Source organism: Pleurodeles waltl, chromosome 1_1, assembly GCF_031143425.1.
Source record: "Pleurodeles waltl isolate 20211129_DDA chromosome 1_1, aPleWal1.hap1.20221129, whole genome shotgun sequence".
Classification (NCBI taxonomy): Eukaryota; Metazoa; Chordata; class Amphibia; order Caudata; family Salamandridae; genus Pleurodeles; species Pleurodeles waltl.
The window spans coordinates 252,094,624-252,121,512 of record NC_090436.1 but is presented as its reverse complement, the minus strand read 5'-3'; positions in this window follow the sequence as shown (position 1 = coordinate 252,121,512).

Here is a 26,889-nt window from a genome sequence, read left to right as displayed (position 1 = left end):
TGCACGTGAACCAGGTACTTTGGGCCATATTTATACTTTTTGACGCAAAGCTGCGCCGTCGCAGTTTTGCGTCACAAAAATTACATCCGGCTAACGCCATTTCGATGCGCCGTGCGGGCGTCAAATTTATACTTTGACGCACGGCGGCGCAACCAACAGGTGGGAGTCATTATTTCGTGACGCACACAGTGGCGTCAAGTCATAAAGGAAACCAACGTTAACGCGACGCAAATGACTGTGGGTCGATTTACGACAGCGCAACCCGGAAAGCGCCGTTTTTTTTGATGCAATAGCGTCAAATTCACCCGCAAACACTGCCCTTTCAGCAGAGGAGAGCCTAAATGGATCCCAGATGCCACAACAGACCCCAGGAAGATGACAGCAGACCAGGACCAGCCAGGAATATCCATACAGGAACCAGGACATTTATCGAAAAAAAAGAAAGTGTTGCTTCAGTGCAGAGGAGCAGGAAATCCTGGTTAAAGAGGTGACGGAACACCAGCACCAACTGTTCATCACCTCTAACTTGCCAATCAGCAGGAGAGAGGCCATATGGCAACAAATTGTGGACAAGATCAACAGTGTGGCTGAAGAACGCAGAACAGTCACCGAGTGTAAGAAACGCTGGCATGACTGCAAATGGAGGACAAAGGAAAAAATGGCCAGGAACAGGAAGGCAGCACTGCAGACTGGAGGGGGGAGTCCAGCACACCAGGAGGCCCTGGACCACATGGAGGAGATGGTCGCAGCCGTCATCCCTGAGGAGATCGTCACAGGGATTCAAGGACAGGACAGCGCAGACTACCACGACACAACGCACATGCAGGGTAAGTCGCATGGGGAATTATAATGCAATAATGATAACTGCAACCGGGGGGGAATACCTACTACACAATGCATGTAAGTCAGCATATATATGAAGTGGCATGGGTAAAGGTGCACGGCAGGGGGGCATGGCCAGCACATACAGAAGCTGGGGCACGACAAAATACAGCACCAACAACAGTCCCATGGGGCCATCCTGTCATGACAACAATGGAGCTAAGGGAAAGCAGCAACAGGTGGGAAGGCCACTACGTCAAACTTACATCCAGGCACTCGTCAGTCAAAATGTATCCTACATCAACTAGGTCCCTATCAGTAATCCAGTAGCCAAAACAACAACTGCAATGTAACTGCGACAACAGTTGACAATAACACCTCTGATCTCTGTGCAGCTATAGTAGCAAATGGCAGGAACCTCCCCATGGAACATACATACCTAAATTAGGGGGTGAGGATGACATCTGCAACTATTTCTAGAAATAAGACAAAGGCACCAGTACACTCAAATGCCAATGCCTATAGTTGACACATACATCAGCCAAAGTAAACAGCAATAGGAGCCACACAGCACTAAGGACACACACATGCTGCATACGTCAGGGTCCCTCACGTGCCTGGCTAACAAGGCAACATCATTAATGTCATACTGCTCAGACAACAACATTGAGGAGGGGACACATGCAACTGGTCACTGAAACACACCTGCACAGTCTGAGAACCAAATAGGACTTTGATACGATAAACAGGGCAATCCAATTAAACACACATTACCCAACATCATCTAGAAACATCAACAATGTTTACATCCATACCACATCCTAACATTGGCATGCACAGGATATGCCACATAACAATTACATTTAGGTCAATGTGAATAAAAGGTGTTTGGGGCAGGTCCTGAGAGGCAAGTGTGCTGCCAGGGCAATCACAAGACCCACAGCCAGTGAAAGTGTAGTGTGGTAAGTTTTACGTATACTTTGCGCATTAGCTTCAGGCTTTAGGCCTTTGTGCACTTTGCCCTGAATGTATTTTATTCATTTGCTAACAGCTTAGAGCCTCTGTGCACTTTGCACTAAATGCTTTTTATTAGGCTTCGTATCAGTTATTTTGCAAATAGCCAGTTCTATGGTGTTGTTTTTTATTCATTTCACACTGTTTTGCCTACTTCAGCACTGGAGTTCTCCATAACATATTCACTCTGTGCTTCAGTCAAGGATACAGTCTGGTACATTGCCGATAGACGTGGTAGGAGTTTAGATTTGGCATTCCTGCGTAGGGACATTTTGTGATCACGATGACATGTTAGTTATAAAATCACTTCCTTGTCCCAATACACGCAAGAGGGAGTTTCCGAACAGAGAACCACAACTAGACGCTGCCTGCCTTGCTGCAGATGCTGAACCAGATCACAGGCCATTGCTCAGGTATGAGGGCTGATGTCTCCCCAGTGATTCAGAGAGGCAAGCTAGAAGCTTAACATGCTGTGCTCTAAATAGAACAAGCAGAGGGAGAGTAGAAACTGTTAGGCACCATGATAGCTTTGTTCTAATGTTTTACTCTCCTGGTGACTATTTCAATTCTACCATGTTGTATTGTTTGGGTTATTGCGGCTCACGCCTAATTATCTAAAATTCAGTTGTTTTATGAAATCATCATATAAAACAAATACTGTCTTTGTCATTTGTATATGAGATCATACTGGAAAAGAGAGAGTTGGTTTGGATCTGAGTGACCACGACTTCCCTGAGAAGTTCCAAAGATGTCATGCGCTCGGCTGCCTAATCATTTCTTTGCCGTGGGAGACATGAGGCACTGCTAGTTAGCCAGAGCAAGAAGAAAGAATTAGGGTGACAGAGTTATTTACAAGTGGGTCAGACTCAGTCCCCCACACCATTAGCTATCCTGCTGCCTAGAAATCCAGTAGTCTCAGTTAGGATAATGAGAGCCCACGCGACAAAATGTCTCTCCATAAGAATAGATATACACGGAGGGACGAGTAGGACAAAAAGATGGCTATTCCCTAATTGGTACAAAGCAACACCTAGAGGCGATTAGGCAGACAAGTCTGATAACTTAATATCATACCTGTGACACACAGGTGGGCCATAGGCCTATAACAATGCCTATATGAAGGACAGCAGATACCAATACCAAACCAGAGCACAAAGTAAAGTCATCAAAAGGCTTGCATGTTACGGCAAAATTGTCACAACACAGACACACTAATTGTACCCTGTTTCATTGCAGAGGAACATGGATCTCCTGCCGATATGCCTGTCCCTGATTTCCCTGATGACATGGATGACGAGCCCATAAACATTTCCCAGGAGACCATCCAAAAGGTCCTTGAAACCCTCCAGACCCCACCTTCAGTCACAAGGAGGAGCACAGAACAAGCAGCCATCACAGAAGAACCACCCACCACCCCAATTGTAAGACCTGCCAGCTCCAACACAGCTGAGGACTCTGACGACACTGGCACCAGCTTTGAAAGAACTGTAGTTGGTGTACAGCGGGAGCTGGCCAAGGAGGTGCGGGTGGGGATGCAAAACATGGCAGCCAGCCTTGAGGGGGTGCGTTCGTGCATGACGTCATTTGCAGATCAGGCAGCTGCTATGCAAGCCCTAACATCTCTCTTGCAGGAACTTGCGAAAACACAGAAGGAAATCAGCACAGCTGTAATCCAGTTGACACAACACCTACAACTGCAATCCAGTCAACGTGTGCACGAATGCAACATTGAACCCCTCAGGGCCGACCTGGCTGCCTACCATCATGATGTGGCTGCTATTCACAAAAACCAGCAGGCCCTCCTTGCAGCAGTACTGCCCTTAAGAACTTCACAGGGAGCAGCCCCCGGGATGTCTGACTCCACGTCTTCTAACACTGAGGTGTGTGTAGCCCCTTCACAACCAACAACAACAAGGACAAACCAGGCACCACACACATCAGAAGAAGAAGACATGGAACAGATCACATTCTCACGGAAGAGTACCCGGAAGCACTAGTCCCTGCACCATGGCCTACTTTGACCAAGGTCCTACGTTTTGTCAAATGCCAGTCTCACTACAACTACACTCAATGACTGTTATGCTATCCACTGTATGACTTGTCACCATTGCCAGTGAATGTCTCTCTCCTACTATTTGCCAATTCCTGTCCCTCTGCACTGTCTGTGACATCACCCCAGCATGTCAGGAGCATCATCCACACCCCTTCTGTAGGATCACCATGTAAGAATGCACCAGAACGGACTCAGCAAACATGGACAATGGACATTTTGCACTACAGCACCTATCAATAAATAGCACTTGCACACCTAATATGTCTCTGTGTTATTTCACACATCAACTGTGCAGTACATAACTCTAAAGTGCCTGTGTGGCAACCATGTAGCTTGTCAATACAACTGTCCTGACATCATGTAGTCTGATACATCTGTGCAGTGGCCAGGATTGCATCATAGCCTTACCATCCTGAGGAGAATAACTGATGAAGGGACAAACCACACACAATCATGCGGTGTTGGACAGAATAATGCTCCATCCATAGCAATTCTAGTCAACTAATGGTGGCTGATAAATGTAGGCACCATGCAATACTAAAACATGAAATTATGCAGCAAAATCTAAGCAAAAAAAAAAGAAAACACTGCATCAATCACCCTTTCTGAGTATACTTCCATGAAGGAAAGTCATGCTGAATTCTTACACACATGATCTAGGTCAGCAATGAAGGCAACAAGACAAGAGTGTTAACAACACCTCATCTACAAAGATCTCCCTGAACATCACACTGCAGTCCGACCTATTAAATTACCCACAATAACAAGTCTGGAAGCACACTTTGTGATGTAGAATACCTACTCATCAACACAAATCCTTGGTGATCGATGCAAACTACCAATGGTGGGTCTCCCAAATGGTGGATACTTACCAAGTTAGCACACGGGTAGCTGGCATGTTAAACCTCAATTTTCTGTGGTGGGTAGCATAGGACACTAATGTCATAGAAAAACATTCACCTACACTGATGTCAAGGCCATGATAAAGTAGCACCTAACGCATCATGCAAAGGGTTAACTATATATTTATTCCTATTTATTCACACAAGAGGCAACTAAGGGAAAAGTCATACCTACACTAATCTAACCTGACTACTACTAACCCACAACTGTCCCTAACTAACCTAAGCTAAACTTACTCTACACATATAACGAAACGATCTAAACATCAACCCACCACCCACCATTATAAGACAGGACACATGCAGGACAACACATACTAACCTACACACATACTATACTATCCTAAACAATCATATATTTTTTTGGATTTATTTTTATATATATATATATTTTTTTTTTTAACAAACTTGAATCCCAACATTGACCCCCACCCACCCACACAAAAAAGAAAAATAGAAAGAATAAGGACCCCCTACCCTCCTCCCTAACACTAACTAAGCTAACAACCTATACTAACCTAACACTAATCCCCAAAACCCAACTATCAGTACAAAATAGGAAAGAGGAGAGAGGGGAGGGGTAAAAGTAAAACATGGCAAAAGTCCTAGAGGTTGGCCCTCCGTAGAGTCCGCCTGATGGACCGAACCCTTTTCTTAATATATGCCACATCCTGGCTTAGCTTGTCCACCTTTGTAAAAACTTTGTCCAATTTACGGCTTAATGCCAGGAATGCGGCTGGGTCCACAGGAGGGGCTGCTGCAGTCTGTGTGCTGGCCGAGGTGGATGTTGTGCCAGTAGTTGTATGCCCACTGGACTGTCCTGGGTGTTGAAAATGGCTGGGTCCAGGTCTTGATGACGAGGCAGGGTCAACTGTCCCCGCCGTTGCTGGGGCCACTTGGGGAGATCTGGTGGATATGGTGGTGGTGGCTGTTGCGGGCAATGTAGGGCCACCCTGTGGTGAGGCCCACCATGCCCCGGAGGCCCGATCTGCTTGGTATTTGCGGGCCATCCTCCTGTACCCCGACTGCACCTGCAGGATGTGCCGGTATCGCATGGCACGCCTCTCAAACTGGTGTCTATCTGCGGCACTCATGTTTGCAGCTGTGAAGAGATATGGCAACTATTTACCATGGGAAATGCATTGGGTGGAATAGCACAATCGGTCATTTGCACATTACTTGTACTGTATTTGTTACAGCAATTGTCACAACATAGTTCATTGAAAGTCTCAGAGGAAGTACATGTGAAGACTGCATACAAAAGGCCATCTCACACCTAGCATATCCATGTCTCTACATGATGGGTGACATCAGCCTAAACTTCTCATCCAAATAATGCCTAATGCAGCTGACATTATGGCTGAACCTCTTCCGCATACTGACTTCACTACATATGTCACTCTATGCGATAACTATCACAACCCTCACTCAATGCCATTTGTAAATTGTTGTTTGCAAATATTGAACCCATATGCCATAACCGAATGTGTACACTAGGTGCTAAACAAAGTTGCAAAAGGTCACAAGTATGTGTAACATACTGGTTGCTACAGTCCTAGGTACCCTATTCCCAATCACATGGCAGTCTTTGAGGGTGGGGTGGAAAGAACAACCAACAATCCCAGATTCAATGCACACCCAGGAGTGTATAGAAAGGTCAACAAGTATTTGGCTCCACACACAACACCAATGAAGGGCTAGCAACACTTTGGAGTCAGCCAAACATTGTCCTATCCAAGGTCCACACATGTCAAAATGCACTGACTCAGGCCAACATCACATACTACCAGTGAGGCATATTTTACCACACACACAGAGGAGCAAGAACACCCATGATAATGAGTCGAATGAACACCTAGGCCATTGCACTCTAGTCCCACACACTTCTAGTTCAACTTGTGGAAGTACATGGCCCCGGAAGATCCAAGCTACAGTGTACTCAGTCCATACTCAACTAGGAAGCTGCATATTTAATACAAGGCTTTTGCAGAAGCTATCTGGGAGAATGTCAGTCTGAAATGCAGACTCAGTCCAAGCCAAGTCCCAGAGCAACTCTTACATTAACCAGTGTATTCCACATGACTCATCCCACTCCCCATAGCGGGCCGACTGGAATGACCTACAGCCCCTAAATCTGAGAGATGGCTAAGTATTGGTCTACAGAAACAGAAGTGATACTTGAAATCCCACTAAAGCAACAATGCCAATGAACGGGCAGCGCATCAAATCTTGGATTCTGTTGAACACACAGTAGTCCATCATGCATCACTAGCAAACAATAAAAATAGCACTCAGGCCACATTCACTGTAGGTATCGGGGTCCTCAAAATGTGCCACCTCTCCCACGGTGTACGGTGCAGGTCCACCTGTAAAGCATGAAAGGAAGAATATACTCAGACTCCGTGCACTGACAAACAATTGCAGTTACAATGACACTGTGTCAATATGACATGCGTAATGACACACTTTCACACATGCTCATACTGCATGGAAGAATTTTTAATCAACATTTACATTGGATGAGTCTCCTGCTACAGTTACACACCCTACTACACACATGCAGTGGCCAGGACAGTCATGTGGTGTCAAAGATACACCTCCATTAGTATGCCCCAACAATATTGTGTTGCATTCATCTCATCATGTGCATCCCAGAGAGACATCCAAAAGCTGGTTACTTGAGGACTGCATGACCCCTCAAACTCAAACAGGCTATGTGGACATTTTCAACACACACCAACCAGACACACATGTGACATATGTGTGGACAACATAGCTAACTTCATGTGACGTGAAGGCACCACTCATTTATAGCATCATCATGGTTTTACAAATTTCTGTCTAGCTATGGCGTCTACATATGTAGGTATGATGTTTCAACATCCCTTTTTCACTGGCAATTATGACCTGTAGAGTTCAAATAGAGGCATTAACGTGTTGCTTGTCTGACACAAAGGCAACACTACATTACATACAGCTACAGGCATCCGGTATGTGTTGAAAACATGAGCCATCTGACTGCTAGCATTGGTCTTCCTACACATTGTGCAACAAATACACATTAGGTTTCCCTAGCATTACACACAGTCAGCTACTTATCTGGCAGATTGGGTAACAATCATCACATGTCCCCACAGAGCTTTCAATTATTCACATGTAATTGATTTGTACTCACCACCATGGCCACCAATCCTGATTCCCAGGTGGTCCAGCAGATCCTGCTCCCTGGATATCAGATCAGCCCAGCGGTGCTTGAGTTGATGCTCATTCCTAATGCTACCGTAGACCCGGACCAAGTGATGGCGCACCTTCCCCCACCGGACTTTACGTGCCTCCGTGTGATACCCCTGTATCACACGGCCCCCAGCCTCCAGCATGAGTGGGAGGAAATGGCAAACCAGCCAAATGAATCCCCCCAATTCCTCCTCACCCATCCTTGCAAGCCGTGGCCTACCTGACATATTTACTATTTGAAAGGTGAAAAATTTGACAAAAAAGTAAAAGGGGGAAATGGGGAAAGGTAGAGTAGTGAAGGAAAAAGAAAACTTATGAAAAATAGCCCAACTAACCCCAAATTTAAACTACCCAGAACAGACTCCCACAGACAAAACAAAGAAACACTGGATTTGACAAAAGTATACAAAACAGACTAAGACAATATTAGACAACAAGACAATGATCACAAAAGCACAATATACAAGGTACACAGGACACAAAAGCAGTAAAACACAGGACAACACTTTTCACACAGCCACACAGTCTAGAATAATCTGAGACTGCAAAGTGAAAGTGAAAGTAAACTCACAGTACAGATTATGTAAACAGGATATCCTATTACATCACTTCCTGCATAAAATGGCCGCCGTTTTTATTTTTCCGTTATGCGTCATATTTTCACGCTTACAGATTGTGCGTCATATTTTTTGACGCATAACAGTGCACATAATGCAGAGTCAAAACTAATTTCTTCATTGTTCCCTTACATTTGTGTGAGGCTGAGTTTACAGTTCTAGAGTAGAATTGTAATTTGCTGGCAAATATGAGAACCAAATATGAAAATTATATTTGACTCTGCATTCTGTGCACTCCTGTACATCAAAAAATTATGACGCCCATGCTGTATGTGTGGAAATATGACGCATCATAGAAAATATGGTGGACATGTAATGCAGCTTATTAATTTATTATTTTTAATATAATATTTTTTGACTCTGCATTCTGTGCACTCCTGTACGTCAAAAAATGTTGACGCCCATGCTGTATGCGTGGAAATATGACGCATCATAGAAAATATGGTGGACATGTAATGCAGCTTATTAATTTATTATTTTTAATATAATATTTTTTGACTCTGCACTCTGTGCAATCCTGTACGTCAAAAAATTATGACGCCCATGCTGTATGCGTGGAAATATGACGCATCATAGAAAATATGGTGGACATGTAATGCAGCTTATTAATTTATTATTTTTAATATAATATTTTTTGACTCTGCATTCTGTGCACTCCTGTACGTCAAAAAATTATGCCGCCCATGCTGTACGCGTGGAAATATGACGCATCATAGAAAATATGGTGGACATGTAATGCAGCTTATTAATTTATTATTTTTAATATAATATTTTTTGACTCTGCATTCTGTGCACTCCTGTACGTCAAAAAATTATGACGCCCATGCTGTACGCGTGGAAATATGACGCATCATAGAAAATATGGTGGACATGTAATGCAGCTTATTAATTTATTATTTTTAATATAATATTTTTTTACTCTGCATTCTGTGCACTCCTGTACGTCAAAAAATTATGCCGCCCATGCTGTACGCGTGGAAATATGACGCATCATAGAAAATATGGTGGACATGTAATGCAGCTTATTAATTTATTATTTTTAATATAATATTTTTTGACTCTGCATTCTGTGCACTCCTGTACGTCAAAAAATGATGACGCCCATGCTGTACGCGTGGAAATATGACGCATCATAGAAAATATGGTGGACATGTAATGCAGCTTATTAATTTATTATTTTTAATATAATATTTTTTGACTCTGCATTCTGTGCACTCCTGTACGTCAAAAAATTATGACGCCCATGCTGTATGCTTGGAAATATGACGCATTTTGACAAAAATGTCTTAATTTTTTCAAGTTGTGAAAGGAACTTTGTCATGACCAAACGGTGCTATGTGATACACATTTGTGGTTAGCTATGACACATGTCCCTTATTGGATGTATAGAAGGCATTCACACTGTAATATTTATGATTGCTCAAAATGGTTATTAACCATATTTGTACACATATTTTGGGTAATTGCTGATGGCTAATTTGAAATGATGAATGGGATACCAGGATGTATTCCTTCTCAAAAATGTGTCCACATTTATCACGGTAATGCATTTATCTATAGTCCAAACAGGTAGTGCAATTGTGACTTACACTTTTTATGGGGCTAACCATGTCCTAATAATGATTTTGTGTATCTTATATGTGTTTTACTTTTGACATGTAGGCCACACATGCGCCTTATGCATGTGTTTACTTCACATGTACATAATTAATGTATATTTGGGGGGCGGTAGAGGTAGACTAAGGCCCCCAGCACCGTAGGGTTTGCCCTTCCAGATTTGCTAATTTATCCATGGCTTTCATTTATTCTGTTATGCTAAACCTGCAGCAGCAGGCTCATGGAAGGCCATAGGGTATGAATCAGTGTTAGCCATTCAATCATCCCATTAGCCCATTTGACGTTTGCCCTATTGATTATTTGGAGCAATCTGACATACCATTTTGCACTGAATATGTTTGCTAAATCTCGGCGTTCCTCATGTGCTGATGACAAATAGGTTGTTGATGTATGTGGCCCTTTATGCATTACCTGGTTTAGTGGCATGTTACATTCTTCCTGCTAGGTTTGAATTGGGACACTACTGTGATCGGCTGCATGCAAATATTTGGTTGATTGGATGACATATGTTTATATGTGTGGGCGAATGTAGATCCACTATCAACTGTCTGGGTGTATGTTGTCACTGTAACTTCAAGGTCTCCTCATGAGTTAGTGGCAGCTAATCTTGTTCCAATTGGGTATTGTTTGTAGCAAAAATTGAGAGAAGCCATTGAGGACATGGTCACGTACACATGGATGGTCCCACCCTGTCACTGAACACGTGTAATGAGACTTTCAAATGAGCTACATTTTTGTGCTGAGTGAGAGAATGTCTCAGGTGTCTGGATCAGGCATGTGTCATTGCCACATTTGTACTCCTGTTGGCCTCTGTGGATGGTAATGTATCATGAAACATCATAGCCTCTGTGTAGACATTTGTGGTGTATATTTTTTGTGTGATGAGTGTTATGTCATTATTGCTCAATGAGACGACATTCTTCTTCAGCAAATTCAAACTAAAGGTGGGCAGAGATGAATAGGCCAAAGCATGATGTGGTGTTTGTTATCTGTGTTTATTCACAATTGTGCAATAAGTGGTGATATAAGAAATTATGAAAAGAAATTATTTACAAGCTGTTGGTGCCTACGCACTCCAGCAGCCGTGTTTGGTTGTTCCAACCTCCTGTTGCAGGCCAGCATCCTCCTCTTCGTCGTCTTCAGGCATGTCTGGGTCTGGTTCAAGGAGGGGAATGTTCCTTTTTACACAAATATTGTGCAATATGGCACAAGTGAGTATGATCCTACAGACCATCTCTGGGGAATATAGTAGGCTACCGCCAGCGATGTCAAGGCAGCGGAACCTTGATTTTAGGATCCCAAAGGTCCGCTCAACAATGCTGCGTGTCCTCCTATGGGCGTCGTTGTATGCCCGCTCTGCAGCAGTAGTTGGGTTCCCAAATGGTGTCATTAGCCAAGGCTGGATGCCATACCCCTGATCAGCTGAAAGAGAAACACAGAATGGGATCAATTAGATGTAGGAGGCACTCTTGTACAGACATTTGATGGCAGTAGTTGTCTTGTGTTGTCTGTGACTCTTTTGTGTACTAATGTGACAACCTATACTTGTAGGAGAAAACGTTTGCATTGATTTTTTTCCTTGGCTGAGCAAGTGTTTGTTAGCTAACCATTTGTCAGCAGTATGTATTTGGATTTTCAGAACAGTGTGCCCTCCCTAGCATTGTGACTTGTGATACACGTGTCCGTGTGTCTTCACTGGGAGTGAGATGATAGTTCCATGCAGAGTTAAAACATGAAAGTGTAGTTAACACGTTCATATGAAAGTACCCTGGACATCCCATACCTTAAGACTTATGCAAAGTATTAATGTACAGGTTATTGTGACACTTCCAATTTGCAAGGTGACATTTAGGCAACCACACTCATTAATGTCTTCACATTAAGCTGTGGAATAAATTCCAATGTGTGACAGTTTCAATGGTGACTTAAGAAACATGGCTAGTGATGTGAGGACCTCAGTGTGTTCCTGGCTAGGTGTTGCTATTGTGGTGTATGTGTTGTTTGTCCTAGAGGGTTGCTGTGCAGTGTGTATATAAGTTGGATTTTTGTACTTACCAACAAGTAGTCCATTGCCATACCGTCCATCCTGGAAGTGTTGGTTGATGGTAGAGTGACGGAAGATGAATGCGTCATGTACACTCCCAGGATATTTAGCCACGATGTTGCTGATCAATCCTTTGTGATCGACTATGGCCTGCACGATGATTGAATGTGTGTGCTTCCTGTTGCGGTAGAGGTGTTCTGTTGCAGCAGGTGGCACAAGGCGTACGTGTGTGCAGTCGATTGCACCAAGGACGTGTGGGAAGCCACTGATGGCGTAGAACCCCTGTTTAGTTTCCTGCTGCTTCTGCAGTGTGTTAGGGAAGCAGATGTGGCGGGGTGTCAGGCGAATGATGGCATCCAGTACTTTTGGCAGGAATGCAGAGAATGATGGTTGTGATATTCCACCAACCAGGGCACCAGTTGTCTGAAACGAGCCACTTGCCAGCAGGTGAAGTACGGCAAGCAGCTTTGTTTCTGTTGGTATGGTGTGGGGTGTCACCAAAGTGGGGGCCAACTGCTGTTCAATATTTCTCAGCAGCTGCTGAATGGCCTGCCAGTTCAACCGGTACCTCTGTATGATGTTGTGTTCCCTGAGGCCATGCAGGGTTGCTCTTGGGTGGAATATCCTCTCCTGCCTTCTGCGCTGCCTTTGGGGTCCCTGCTGTTGTTGTTGTAGCTGCTGTTGTTGCTGCAGGGCTCTGCGTCTACGTGCACGCTGGATAAAAATCACCTCCATGTCTCCCTGTTGCTGCTCTGCTGCTCTGCTGTTTGTTCTGTGTGTTCTGATTAAATACAAGTGTGTTTGCCCCATTTTAACGCCTGCCCTGACCCAGGCGTTAAATTTTGACGCACATCGGGCTTTGCGTCATTTTTTTGCTCCGCCTCCCGGCCGAGAGTCATTTTTGCCCGGAAGCATAAATACGGCGCACGGGTGTGTGCTTCGTTTTTTGGACGGGAACGCCTACCCTGCATATCATTAACGCAGGGCGGGTTGCCGCTTCCAGAAAATGACGCACATTGCGGATTTTTGTCGTCCGCGGGCTCGGGCGTCAGGGTTTAAATATGGGGCAACGTTTGCGCTGATTGTGCGTCAACATTTTTGACGCACATTCGGCGCAAACAGAGTATAAATATGCCCCTTTGTGCTTGAAAGAGACATTTATTGCTTTTAAAAGACTTAAGACACTTTATATCACTCTTATAGTGATATCTCAATATACTATTATTGCATTTTGATTGTTTTGACCTGCATCTTATCAGATAAATATTACATATTTTTCTAAACACTGTGTGGTGTATTATTGTGGTGCTATACTGTGTAATTGTATGATTTATTGCACAAATTCTTTACACATTGCCTTCTAAGTTAAGCCTGACTGCTCAGTGCCAAGCTACCTGAGGGTGGGCACAGGATAATTTGGATTGTGTGTGACTTACCCTGACTAGAGTGAGGGTCCTTGCTTGGACAGGGGGTAACCTGACTGCCAATCAAAGACTCCCTTTCTAACACAGTGCATTTAATAAATAGTGTATTCTTTCACTATTTTGAATGGGTGATCCTGAAGAGGTCATAAAACCTCTCTGGTGCCATAACTGCCCGAAATCATGCACAACACCAAAATCCATATTGGCTATCTGTGAATATTGTCACTTTGAGCTGTTCAGATGCATAGCATGCTCTTGTAAAGCAACCACTTCAGTTACTTGGGCAGAAATGACTCCCTGAAACCATGACGCTTCAACTACTCCTGACAGGTGCAAACTGCATAACTAGCTCTTATGGTTCCCTCATTGTCTCTTAAACAGGACCCAACTACAAATACAACTTGATCATTCTCCTCTAAAGGAGTATCCTGGATATCACATCTGGGTTTGGAGCATAGTTCAGTGACATCAAGGCAGTCATGCTCCACTTAGTTAACATCATTCGTATCATCAACGTTAACAGATAACAATGTGGCAGGATTTAAAGCTGAACACCTTTTGATAGACACATTGGGAGAGCCAAGAATTAATAACTCATAACGGGTAGGACGGGCATTAGTCAAGTACTGGGTTTTGGTTTGGGTCAAGAGGACCTCAACCGAATGGGGGACATAGACAGGTAACGAGTGTCCCATCACAATGCCTTTGCATTGACCAAGACTTACTCTAGTGGCAGCCACATTCTTTAAGCAGCCGGGAAAAGCTGCAGTAACAGGATCCAATGTAGCAGAAAAATATGCCATTGGTCTGTTCATTCCTCCATGCAACTGTGTCAAAACAGAAAGAGCACAATCATCATGTTCATTACAAAACAGTGAAAAACTTTTAGTATAATCAGGCATCCCGATAGCTGGAGCTCTACACAAACTCTCTCTCTCTCAACTTAGTGAAAGCTTTCATGCATTCTTCATCAAATGGGACTGGGTCGGAAATGTCTTTCTGCATTAATTTCTGTAGAGGTTTGGAAATTACTAGCTCACCATGCCCAAAAACATTATGACATCCGTGTAACTGGGGGATTTATCTACATAATAGTCACAACTCTCTCTCTGGAAACTTTCCTTGCACTTCTCTCAATCTGGTGACCCACATTTTTTACTTCCTTCTAGGAATACTGTAATTTGGTAGGGGAATCTTATGTCCATTTTCACCCTAATGATTCAACGAAGCAATGGTATCCTATCTGCAGGCTTCACGTGTATTGGACGCAAGCATCAAATCATCAATGTATTGTACCAAAGTAGACTGAAATGGCATATTTATAGACTCAACATTCTTTTTCAGGATCTGATTGAAAATGGACAGTGATTTTAAGAATCCCTGTGGAGTACGGCACCACAAATACACACAGGTGCCAGATTTAAATGAGAAAATAAACTGACTGTCTCCATGTAAGGGCACTGAAAAGAAAGCTTGAGACAAATAAATAAGATACAACCACTCTGCTTCACATGGAATCTGGAATAAAATTACCTCTGGATTTGGCACCACAGGACAACATGATACCACAATTTCACTCGCCTTTCTCAAATCCTGGTTGATGCAGTATTTCCCCCTTCCTTTGCAATCTCATAATAGGAGAATTGCATGGGCTACCCATCACTTCTTTTAGACCTCCCTGCTCAACAAAGTATGTAATTATTGGAGTAATTCCCTCAATTACTTCTGGACTCATGCTGAACTGTGGCGTTCTGAGTAAGACGGCATTTGATTTTATAATTACTTTGACTTGCTCAACACCTCATATGAGTCCAATATCTTTTCTGGAGAGATCACAAACTCTCAACATTACTATGTCTTGCAATTCATCAAGAAAATCTCTGACCGTCATGACAGGAAACAATGGAATGAGAGGATACATCTCATCAATTTGACTGGAAGGTTCATCATCACTGTTTGAATTGCCATACCTTTATGAGTATACAAGTGATGGAGCATTTTAATGTGCTTAGCAAGTCCCTTTCTAACACACTCACAGGACTTGAATCACAAACCACCAATTGGTGTAAATCCTCAAAGGTTCCTATCTGTAATTGGGTTTACCAGATGCTGGTTTGCTACTGTTATAACTTGAACTGTCCTTCTAGAAAGGGGCATATTAGGAACTTCTGCAGATCGAACGGGTTGTTCCAGTGTCAACCAGAAACAAAACATCATGACCCATAACATTTACATTCACAGAAGGACCACGCTGACCAGCAGACAACATACATTCTTCCTCTTCTGAGCTCTCACTCAAATATTCTTCACTCACTTCATCATCACTGAAATCCATTAAGTGTGATTAACTGATCTACATGTACATTTGCTCTCTGGTTCGCATTCTGCTGAGGAACCATTACCTGTTGCTGTGCCATGGGTGCTTGTGGAATTTGCATTTGCTGTGGTACTTGAATTTGCTGTTGGGAAAATTGCACTTGTTGCTGTGAAACTTGCAATTGTAATGCTCCTGTAGGAACAATCATGTTTTGATTTTGCAGAATTTGAACTCTTTGATTTTGAAATTTACTATTTTCAACCATCTACGCAATACCACCACCTTGCACCAAATTATTTATGCCATTATATGAAATTCCTGTTTCCAATGTCCGACATTCCCCACGCATGACAAGGAAGCATCCTCTTCATGCTTTTAACATCAGACACATTAGCGTACAAGTTACTTACCTTCGGTAATGATATATCTGGTAGAGACATATTTTAGTTGCAGATTCTTTACCTTTGAATTTCCACAGGCGTCAGTCTGGATCCGTAGTTTTTCTTCAAACAGTACCTCTGCGCGCCGTCAGGTGGTGTCGGTCGACTCCGCAGGCGTTGTTGGCGTCGTGGTCACCGTGATGACGTCGCAGTCTTATAAAGGCGCCACCCTAGTGTGCTGACGTCAGTTTCTTTTCACGACTTTTCACGCCAGAAGCGCGGAGCTATGAAGAACACTGAGACTGATGTGCCAAAACTAAAGCCCTTAGAGGGCAGTTCCTGTCCCAAGAATTCAGTTTGCAGTGGGGAAGATGGGCGGGTCGGTAAGGAATCTGCAACTAGAATATGTCTCTACCAGATATATTGTTACCGAAGGTAAGTAACTTGTACATCTGATAGAGACTTCTAGTTGCAGATTCCTTAACTTTCAATAGCTACCCAAGCCATAACATCCCCGGTTGTGGGCTGCGAACCAAGATCACACAAAGAAGTCCTGCTGGACCGAATGACCAAAGTAGCCGTCCCTGCGGACCTGACTGTCCAGGCAGTAGTGTTTGGTAAAAGTGTGCAGAGATGCCCACGTTGCTGCCTGACAGATATCTAGGACTGGAACGCCCCATGCTAGCGCTGTGGTAGCAGCAGTAGCTCTGGTGGAGTGGGCATGCAAACCTTCAGGAGGTTGCTTTTTAGCCAGACCATAGCACATTTGGATGCATAAGAGCACCCATGTAGAAATGGTCCTCTTCTGCACCGCGTTCCCTTTCTTTGCACCTACATATCCCACAAAGAATTGATCATCCACCCGGAAGTCTTTGGTATGATCAAGGTAGAATGCCAATGCTCCTTTTGGGTTCATACAGTGGAGTCTCTCCTCTTCATGTGAGGGATGTGGGGGTGCATAAAAGGTAGATAACGTGATGGACTACCGGACATGGAAGGGTGTCACTACCTTAGGTAGAAAAGAAGCCCTTGTGCGAAGTACCACTTTGTCAGGATGTATTGCCAGGAAAGGTGGTTTAGATGAAAGAGCCCAGAGTAGGCAGAGGTGATAGCAACTAAGATGACAGTTTTAATGGTTAAGAGCCGTAAATGGGGCAGTTGTGAAGCCACTCGAATGTGGCACACATAAGGTATGTTAAAACTAGGTTCAGATCCCATTGGAGCATGATGAATGAGGTAGGAGGAAAAAGATGTGTGAGGCCTTTAAGAAACCTCCCAACAAGAGGAGGTTTGAATAAAGAAGGTTGATCTGGAAACCTCAAGAAAGCAGAGATAGCAGAGATAACCCTTAAGGGTGCCCAGGGTGGAGCTCTGCTGGGCAAGGGAAAGAATAAAGAGAAGGACCTGAGAGAGGAGCAGATAGAGGATCGACAGATTTGTCAATGCACCTTGCTACAAATTTCTTCCAACGACAGGCGTATACAGTATTGGTAGAGGGACGCCTAGCTGCCAAGATAACGTTACAGAATTCGGGTGGCAGGTTAAAAGACATCAACTGTCGCTGCTCAATCTCCATGCAAGGAGGGCGGAGGGTGGACAGGTTCGGGTGGATGATCCGCCCCTGCTTCTGCGACAGAAGATCCTCCCCAAGAGGAGTCTGATCGGAGTCACTGAAGAGTGGTAATGACTCCGTGGCTGGTCTCGAGACCTTCCTCTCGAACGAGACCGTAAGCAACACAGAGTCGAGTGTTGTGGTGCCATTAGCTTTAGGGACTGCTTCCTCAAAGCTTTCGGGTTCATGGCCTGACACTTGGAGCACGACTTTGGGTTGTGATCACGCTCCAGGCACCAAAGACACACGAGGTGCGGATCTATTGCCAACATCATTCGGTGACAGGAGTCGCAGGGCTTAAAACTGGCCTTGCAGGACATCCCTCGACACATCCACAATCTTGTCAAAAAGAATTTGACAAAAATGTCGTCGTATTCAAAAAGTGACTGAGGTAGCTCTTCTCCGGATCTGCAAATAGGCAGGCGCAGAAATAAAAGAACGGAAGTCAGCACACCGGGGTGGCGCCTATATATGACCGCAACACCATCATGGTGAACATGACGCCAATGACACCCACGGAGTCAACCGTTGCCACCTGACGGCACGCAGAGCTATTGCTCAAAGAAAAATCTCTGGATCCAGACTGACGCCAGGGAAATTCAAAGTTAAGGAATCTGCAACTAGAAGTCTCAGTCAGATATTCTGATCTACTCCATCTCCATGACTTCTACCTCTAAACTGATTTATCATATTGCCCTGCTGCTGTACTCTCTGCATTCTACCTTGCGATCCCTGCATACCTGCTGCTTGGGAAGGTTTAATTTGCATCACCATCGCCTTCCCTTTTAATCTGTTCTGCTTCAATTCAATTTCATCACTACAATATTTTGTGTATTGCAGTACTTGATCAATCGGTTTAACCTGCCAGCAAATCAAATCCTTCAGAATCATATTGCTAATTTCAGGCTTCAATCCTTAAAGGAATCTGAACCCAAATTGAATCATATCTCCTGGTTCAATAATCTCAATACCACTGTATTGTTTGAATGCTTTTGTAGGAAGTTGGCTCTGTATATACTATTTCAAAGTAAGAAATAGTGTGCACAGAGTCCAAGGATTCCCCTTAGAGGTAAGAAAGTGGCAAAAAGAGATAATTCTAATGCTCTATTTTGTGGTAGTGTGGTCGAGCAGTAGGCTTATCAGACTGTAGTGTTAAGCATTTTTTGTACATACACAGGCAATAAATGGGGAACACACACTCAAAGACAAATTCCAGGCCAATAGGTTTTTATATAGAAAAATATATTTTCTTAGTTTATTTTAAGAACCACAGGTTCAAGATTTATAAACAATACTTTCAATGAAAGGTATTTCACTCAGGTATTCTAGGATCTTTGAATTATCACAATAGCATGTACAGTTTTAACAAAAATGGCAATAAGCTATTTTAAAAGTGGACACTGCAAAAATCAACAGTTCCTGAGGGAGGTAAGTAAATGTTAAGTTCACAGGTAAGTAAAACACTTACAGGGTTCAAAGTTGGGTCCAAGGTAGCCCACCGTTGGGGGTTCAAGCCAACCCCAAAGTTCTCACACCAGCAGCTCAGGGCCGGTCAGGTGCAGAGGTCAAAGTGGTGCCCAAAACACATAGGCTTCAATGGAAATAGGGGTGTCCCGGTTCCAGTCTGCCAGCAGGTAAGTACCCACGTCTTTGGAGGGAAGACCAGGGGGGTTTTGTAGGGCACCGGGGGGAGCGGAGTGGGGGGGGACAAGCAGGCACAGAAAGTACACCCTCAGCGTCACAGGGGAGGCTGGGTGCAGAGTGCAAACAGGCGCTGGGTTTCCTGTAGGAATCAATGGGGAGTCCGGGGGGGTCTCTTCAACGATGCAGGCAGGCACAGGGGGGGCTCCTTGGGGTAGCCACCACCTGGGCTAGGGAGAGGGACACCTGGGGGTCGCTCCTGCACTGGAGTTCGGTTCCTTCAGGTCCTGGGGGCTGTGGGTGCAGTGCTGTTTCCATGCGTCTGGTTCCTTGAAGCAGGCAGTCACGGTCAGGGGAAGCCTGCAGGCGTCGCTGTGGGGGCTCAACTCTGGCTACTCACGGGCTCGCAGTTGCCGTGGAGTCCTCCCTGTAGTGTTAGTTTTCCGCAGGTCGAGCAGGGGGCGTCGGGTGCAGAGTCGAAAGTCTCATGCTTCCGGCGGGAAACATGTGGTCTTTAAAAGTTGCTTCTTTGTTTCAAAAAGTTGCAGTTTCTTGAACAGGGCCGCTGTTCTCTGGAGCTTCTTGGTCCTTTAGATGCAGGGTAGTCCTCTGAGGCTTCAGAGCTCGCTGGGCCCTGTTGGATGCGTCGCTGTTGCAGTTTTCTTCGAAGTAGGGAGACAGGCCGGTGGGGCTGGGGCCAAATCAGTTGTCGTCTCTGTCTTCACTGCAGGGCTTCAGGTCAGAAGTCCTTCTTCTTCTTTAGGTTGCAGGAATCTGTCTTCCTCGGTTCTAGAAGCCCCTAAATACTCAATTTAGGGGTGTGTTTAGGTCTGGGAGGGCATTAGCCAATGCTACTGTCCTAGAGAGTGGCTTCACCCTCTTTGTGCCTCCTCCCTGTGGGGAGGGGGGCACATCCCTAATCCCATTGGGGGAATCCTCCATCTTCTCCTCCAACCTTGCCGCCAAAAGTGGGGGCAGTGGCCGGAGGGGCAGGCATCTCCACTAGCTGGGATGCCCTGTGGCGCTGTAACAAAGGGGGTGAGCCTTTGAGGCTCACCACCAGGTGTTACAGTTCCTGCACGGGGAGGTGAGAAGCACCTCCACCCAGTACAGGCTTTGTTCCTGGTCACAGAGTGACAAAGGCCCTCTCCCCATGTGGCCAGCAACATGTCTGGTGTGTGGCAGGCTGGCAAAAACTAGTCAGCCCACACTGGAAGTCGGGTATGTTTTCAGGGGGCATCTCTAAGATGCCCTCTGGGTGTATTTTGCAATAAAGTGCACACTGGCATCAGTGTGCATTTATTGTGCTGAGAAGTTTGATACCAAACTTCCCAATTTTCAGTGTAGCCATTATGGTGCTGTGGAGTTCGTGTTTAACAGACTTCCAGACCATATACTCTTATGGCTACCCTGCAGTTACAATATCTAAGGTTTTGCTTAGATACTGTAGGGGCATAGTGCTCATGCACTTATGCCCTCACCTGTGGTATAGTGCACCCTGCCTTAGGGCTGCAAGGCCTGCTAGAGGGGTGACTTACCTATGCCACAGGCAGTGTGAGGTTAGCATGGCACCCTGAGGGGAGTGCCATGTCGACTTAGTCATTTTCTCCCCACCAGCACACACAAGCTGGCAAGCAGTGTGTATGTGCTGAGTGAGGGGTCCCTAGGGTTGCATAAGACATGCTGCAGCCCTTAGAGCTCTTCCCTGGCATCAGGGCCCTTGGCACCAGGGGTACCAGTTACAAGGGGCTTACCTGGATGCCAGGGTTGTGCCAATTGTGGAGAGAAAGGAGAAAGGGAAAGAACACTGTTGCTGGGGCCTGGTTAGCAGGGTCCCAGCACACTTTCAAATCATAACTTGGCATCAGCAAAGGCAAAACGTCTGGGGGTAACCATGCCAAGAAGGCATTTCCTTACACAACCCCCCAAACGAAAGAAGATGAGACTAACCTTTCCCAAGAGAGTCTTCATTTTCTAAGTGGAATAACCTGGAAAGGCCATCTGCATTGGCATGGGCAGACCCAGGTCTGTGTTCCACTACAAAGTCCATTCCCTGTAGGGAGATGGACCACCTCAACAGTTTTGGATTTTCACCTTTAATTTGCATTAACCATCTGAGAGGTCTGTGGTCAGTTTGAACTACAAAGTGAGTACCAAAGAGGTATGGTTTCAGCATCTTCAGGGACCAAACCACAGCAAAGGCCTCCCTCTCAATGGCACTCCAACGCTGCTCCCTGGGGAGTAACCTCCTTCTAATGAAAGCAACAGGCTGGTCAAGGCCATCATCATTTGTCTGGGACAGTAGTGCCCCTATCCCATGTTCAGAGGCATCAGTCTGCACAATGAACTGCTTGGAGTAATCTGGAGCTTTGAGAACTTGTGCTGTGCACATAGCTTGTTTCAGGGTGTCAAAGGCCTGTTGGCATTCGACAGTCCAGTTTACCTTCTTGGGCATCTTCTTCAAGGTAAGTTCTGTGAGGGGTGTCACTATGGATCCATATCCCTTCACAAACCTCCTACAGTAACCAGTCAAGCCAAGGAATGCCCTGACTTGAGTCTGGGTTTTTGGAGCTACCCAGTCCAGAATAGTCTGGATCTTGGGTTGTAGTGGCTGAACTTGGCCTCCACCTACAAGGTGTCCCAAGTAAACCACAGTACCCTGCCCTATCTGACATTTGGATGCCTTGATAGAGAGGCCTGCTGCTTGCAGGGCCTGCAAAACCTTCTTCGGGTGGACCAGGCGATCCTGCCAGCTGGAGCTAAAGACAGTAATATCATCAAGATAAGCTGCATTAAAGGACTCCAAGCCAGCAAGGACTTGATTCACCAACCTTTGGAAGGTGGCAGGGGCATTCTTTAAGCCAAAGGGCATCACAGTAAACTGATAGTGCCCATCAGGTGTAGAGAATGCTGTCTTTTCTTTTGCTCCTGGTGCCATTTTTTTTTGCCAGTACCCTGCTGTCAAGTCAAAGGTACTCAAGTATTTGGCAGCACCCAATTTATCAATTAACTCATCTGCCCTTGGAATGGGATGGGCATTTGTCTTGGTGACAGAATTAAGTCCTCTGTAGTCCACACTAAACCTCATCTCTCTCTTACCATCCTTTGTGTGAGGTTTGGGGACTAAGACCACTGGGCTATCCCAGGGACTGTCAGAGTGCTCAATGACTCCCAATTCCAGCATCTTGTAGACTTCCACTTTGATGCTTTCCTTAACTTGGTCAGACTGTCTAAACATGTTGTTTTTGACAGGCATGCTGTCTCCTGTGTCCATATCATGGGTACACAGGTGTGTCTGACCAGGGGTTAGGGAAAAGAGCTCAGCAAACTGTTGTAGGACTTTCTTACAGTCAGCTTGCTGTTGGCCAGAGAGGGTGTCTGAATAGATCACTCCATCTAGTGAGCCATCTTTAGGGTCAGTGGAGAGGAGATCAGGGAGAGGTTCACTCTCAGCTTGCTGGTCCTCATCTGTAACCATTAACATGTTTACATCTGCCCTGTCATGAAAGAGTTTGAGGCGGTTCACATGGATCACCCTTTTGGGGGTCCTGCTAGTGCCTAGGTCTACCAGGTAGGTGACCTGACTCTTTCTCTCTAACACTGGGTAAGGGCCACTCCATCTGTCCTGAAGTGCCCTGGGAGCCACAGGCTCCAGAACCCAGACTTTCTGCCCTGGCTGAAACTCAACCATAGAAGCCTTTTGGTCATACCACATCTTCTGGAGTTGTTGGCTGGCCTCAAGGTTTTTACTTGCGGTCCCCATGTACTCTGCCATCCTGGAACGTAGGCCTAGTACATAGTACACTATATCTTGCTTAGGCTCATGAAGAGGTCTCTCCCAGCCTTCTTTAACAAGAGCTAGTGGTCCCCTTACAGGATGGCCAAACAGAAGTTCAAATGGGGAAAACCCTACTCCCTTCTGAGGCACCTCTCTGTAGGCAAAAAGCAGACATGGCAAGAGGACACCCCATCTCCTTTTGAGCTTCTCAGGGAGCCCCATGATCATGCCCTTCAATGTCTTGTTGAATCTTTCCACAAGACCATTGGTTTGTGGATGGTATGGTGTGGTGAATTTGTAAGTCACCCCACACTCATTCCACATGTGTTTCAGGTAGGTTGACATGAAGTTCGTACCCCTGTCAGAAACCACCTCCTTAGGAAATCCCACTCTGGTAAAGATACCAGTGAGTGCTTTGGCTACTGCAGGGGCAGTAGTGGACCTAAGGGGAATTGCTTCAGGATACCTAGTAGCATGTTCCACTACTACTAGGATATCCTGATTCCCTGAGGCTGTGGGAGGTTCAAGTGGACCAACTATGTCCACTCCCACTCTTTCAAAGGGGACCCCCACCACTGGAAGTGGAATGAGGGGGGCCTTTGGATGGCCACCTGTCTTACCACTGGCTTGACAGGTGGCACAAGAGGCACAAAACTCCTTTACTTTCTGGGACATGTTGGGCCAATAGAAATGGTTGACTAACCTCTCCCAAGTCTTGGTTTGTCCCAAATGCCTAGCAAGTGGAATATCATGGGCTAAGGTCAGAATGAACTCTCTAAACTCCTGAGGCACTACCACTCTCCTAGTGGCACCACGTTTGGGATCTCTTGCCTCAGTGTAAAGGAGTCCATCTTCCCAATAGACCCTGTGTGTTCCACTGACTTTTCCTTTTGTTTCCTCAGCATTCTGCTGCCTAAGGCCTTCAAGAGAGGGACAGGTTTCTTGCCCCTTACACAGCTGTTCCCTTGTGGGTCCCCCTGGACCTAAGAGTTCAACCTGATAAGGTTCCAACTCCATGGGCTCAGTTCCCTCAGAGGGCAGAACTTCTTCCTGGGAAGAGAGGTTCTTTTTCTTTTGCTGTGTTGAAGCTGGTTCCCCAGCCTTCTTTCCTTTTCTCTTGGAGGGTTGGGCCATTATTCCAGGCTCCAACACCTCTTTTTCACCCTGAGCCTTGCACTGTGCCCTTGTCTTGACACACATCAGTTTTAGGATACCCAGCATGGCAGCATGGGTTTTGGGTTCTACCTCAGCCCATGCTGAGGACTCCAGGTCGTTTCCAAGCAACAGTCTACTGGTATAGCAGAGGTATAGCAGAGGTATAGCAGAGGAGACTACCACCTGTTTCAGGCCAGTGACCCCTCCCCATTCTAAAGTTACCATAGCCATAGGATGTACTTTAGTCTGATTGTCAGGGTTGGTGACTGGATAAGTTTGTCCAGTCAGGTATTGTCCTGGGGAAACCAGTTTGTCTGTCACCATTGTGACACTGGCACCTGTATCCCTCAGGGCTTCTAAACTAGTCCCATTAATTAAGAGTTTCTGTCTGTATTTTTGCATATTAGGGGGCCAGGCAACCAGTGTGGCTAAGTCCACCCCACCCCCAGAAACTAAAGTAGCTTCAGTGTGAACCTTGATTTGCTCTGGGCACACTGTTGATCCCACCTGGAGACTGGCTATTCCAGTGCTAACTGGAGTAGTAGTAGAAGTGGAACCTTTCTTGGGACAGGCCTTGTCTCCAGTTTGGTGTCCCTGCTGATTACAGCTACGACACCAGGCCTTTTTGGGATCAACATTTTTACCCTTGTACCCAAAATTGGATTGTGAAGAGGCTTTGGACCCTCCCTCCTGAGCAGGTTTTTGGGGCCCTGTAGAAGACTCTTTACTTTTACCCTTGGATGTCTCAACACTCTTCCCCTGAGGAGTCTTTGTGACCACTTTCTTTTGGTCACCCCCTGTGGAAGTCTTGGTCACCCTAGTCTTGACCCAATGGTCTGCCTTCTTTCCCAATTCTTGGGGAGAAATTGGACCTAGGTCTACCAGATGCTGATGCAGTTTATCACTGAAACAATTACTTAAAATGTGTTCTTTCATAAACAGATTGTACAGCCCATCATAATCATTTACACCACTGCCATTAATCCAACCATCCAGTGTTTTGACTGAGAAGTCAACAAAATCAACCCAGGTCTGGCTCTGGGATTTTTTAGCCCCCATGAACCTAATCCTGTACTCCTCAGTTGAGAATCCAAAGCCCTCAATCAGGGTAGCCTTCATGAGGTCATAGGATTCTGCATCTTTTCCAGAGAGTGTGAGGAGTCTATCCCTATACTTTCCAGTGAACATTTCCCAAAGGAGAGCACCCCAGTGAGATTTGGTTACTTTTCTGGTTGCACAAGCACCTCTCAAAAGCTGTGAACCATTTGGTGATGTCATCACCATCTTCATATTTTGTTACAATCCCTTTGGGGATCTTTAGCATGCCAGGGGTATCTCTGACCCTATTTAAGTTGCTGCCACCATTGATTGGAGCTAAGCCCATCTCTTTTCTTTCCCTTTCTATGGCTAGGAGCTGTCTCTCCAAAGCCAATCTTTTGGTCATCATGGCTAACAGGAGGTCATCTTCATTGAGGCTGTCCTCAATGCTCCCAGAGCTGTTGGACTCCCCTGTGAGAGAAGCAACATCTCTGACTATCACTTGTGGAGTCAGGGTTGGAGGAACCCTGGTCTCCCTAACTAGGAGTGGAGGAGGGAAATTGTCCTCCACTTCACTAGCTTCATCCTCTGTAAGGATATCTTCAGAGGGGTTGTCTCTATCAAACTCTGCCAAGAGCTCCTGGAGCTGTACTTTGGTAGGGTTTGATCCAGTTTTTAGTTTCTTGATTCTGCAGAGAGTCCTTAACTCTGACATCCTAAGATGCAGGTAAGGTGTGAGGTTGAGCTCCACCACTGTCTCTTCTGCAGCAGACATTATTTCTCTAAAGGTTGGGATACTTTTAAGAATCTAAAACTATCTCTAGAACTTAATCCAAACTTTTACAAAACTTTTAAACTCTAAAAGAAATGCTAACAGGGACTAACACAAGGCCCTAGCAGGACTTTTAAACATTTCAAAAATCAGTTTCTAATGACAATTTTTGGAATTTAGTTGTGTGATCAGGTATTGGCTGAGTAGTCCAGCAAATGCAAAGTCTTGTACCCTACCGCTGATCCACCAATCTAGGAAGTTGGCTCTGTATATACTATTTCAAAGTAAGAAATAGTGTACACGGAGTCCAAGGGTTCCCCTTAGAGATAAGATAGTGGCAAAAAGAGATAATTCGAATGCTCTATTTTGTGGTATTGTGGTCGAGCAGTAGGCTTATCAGAGGGTAGTGTTAAGCATTTGTTGTACACACACAGGCAATAAATGAGGAACACACACTCAAAGACAAATT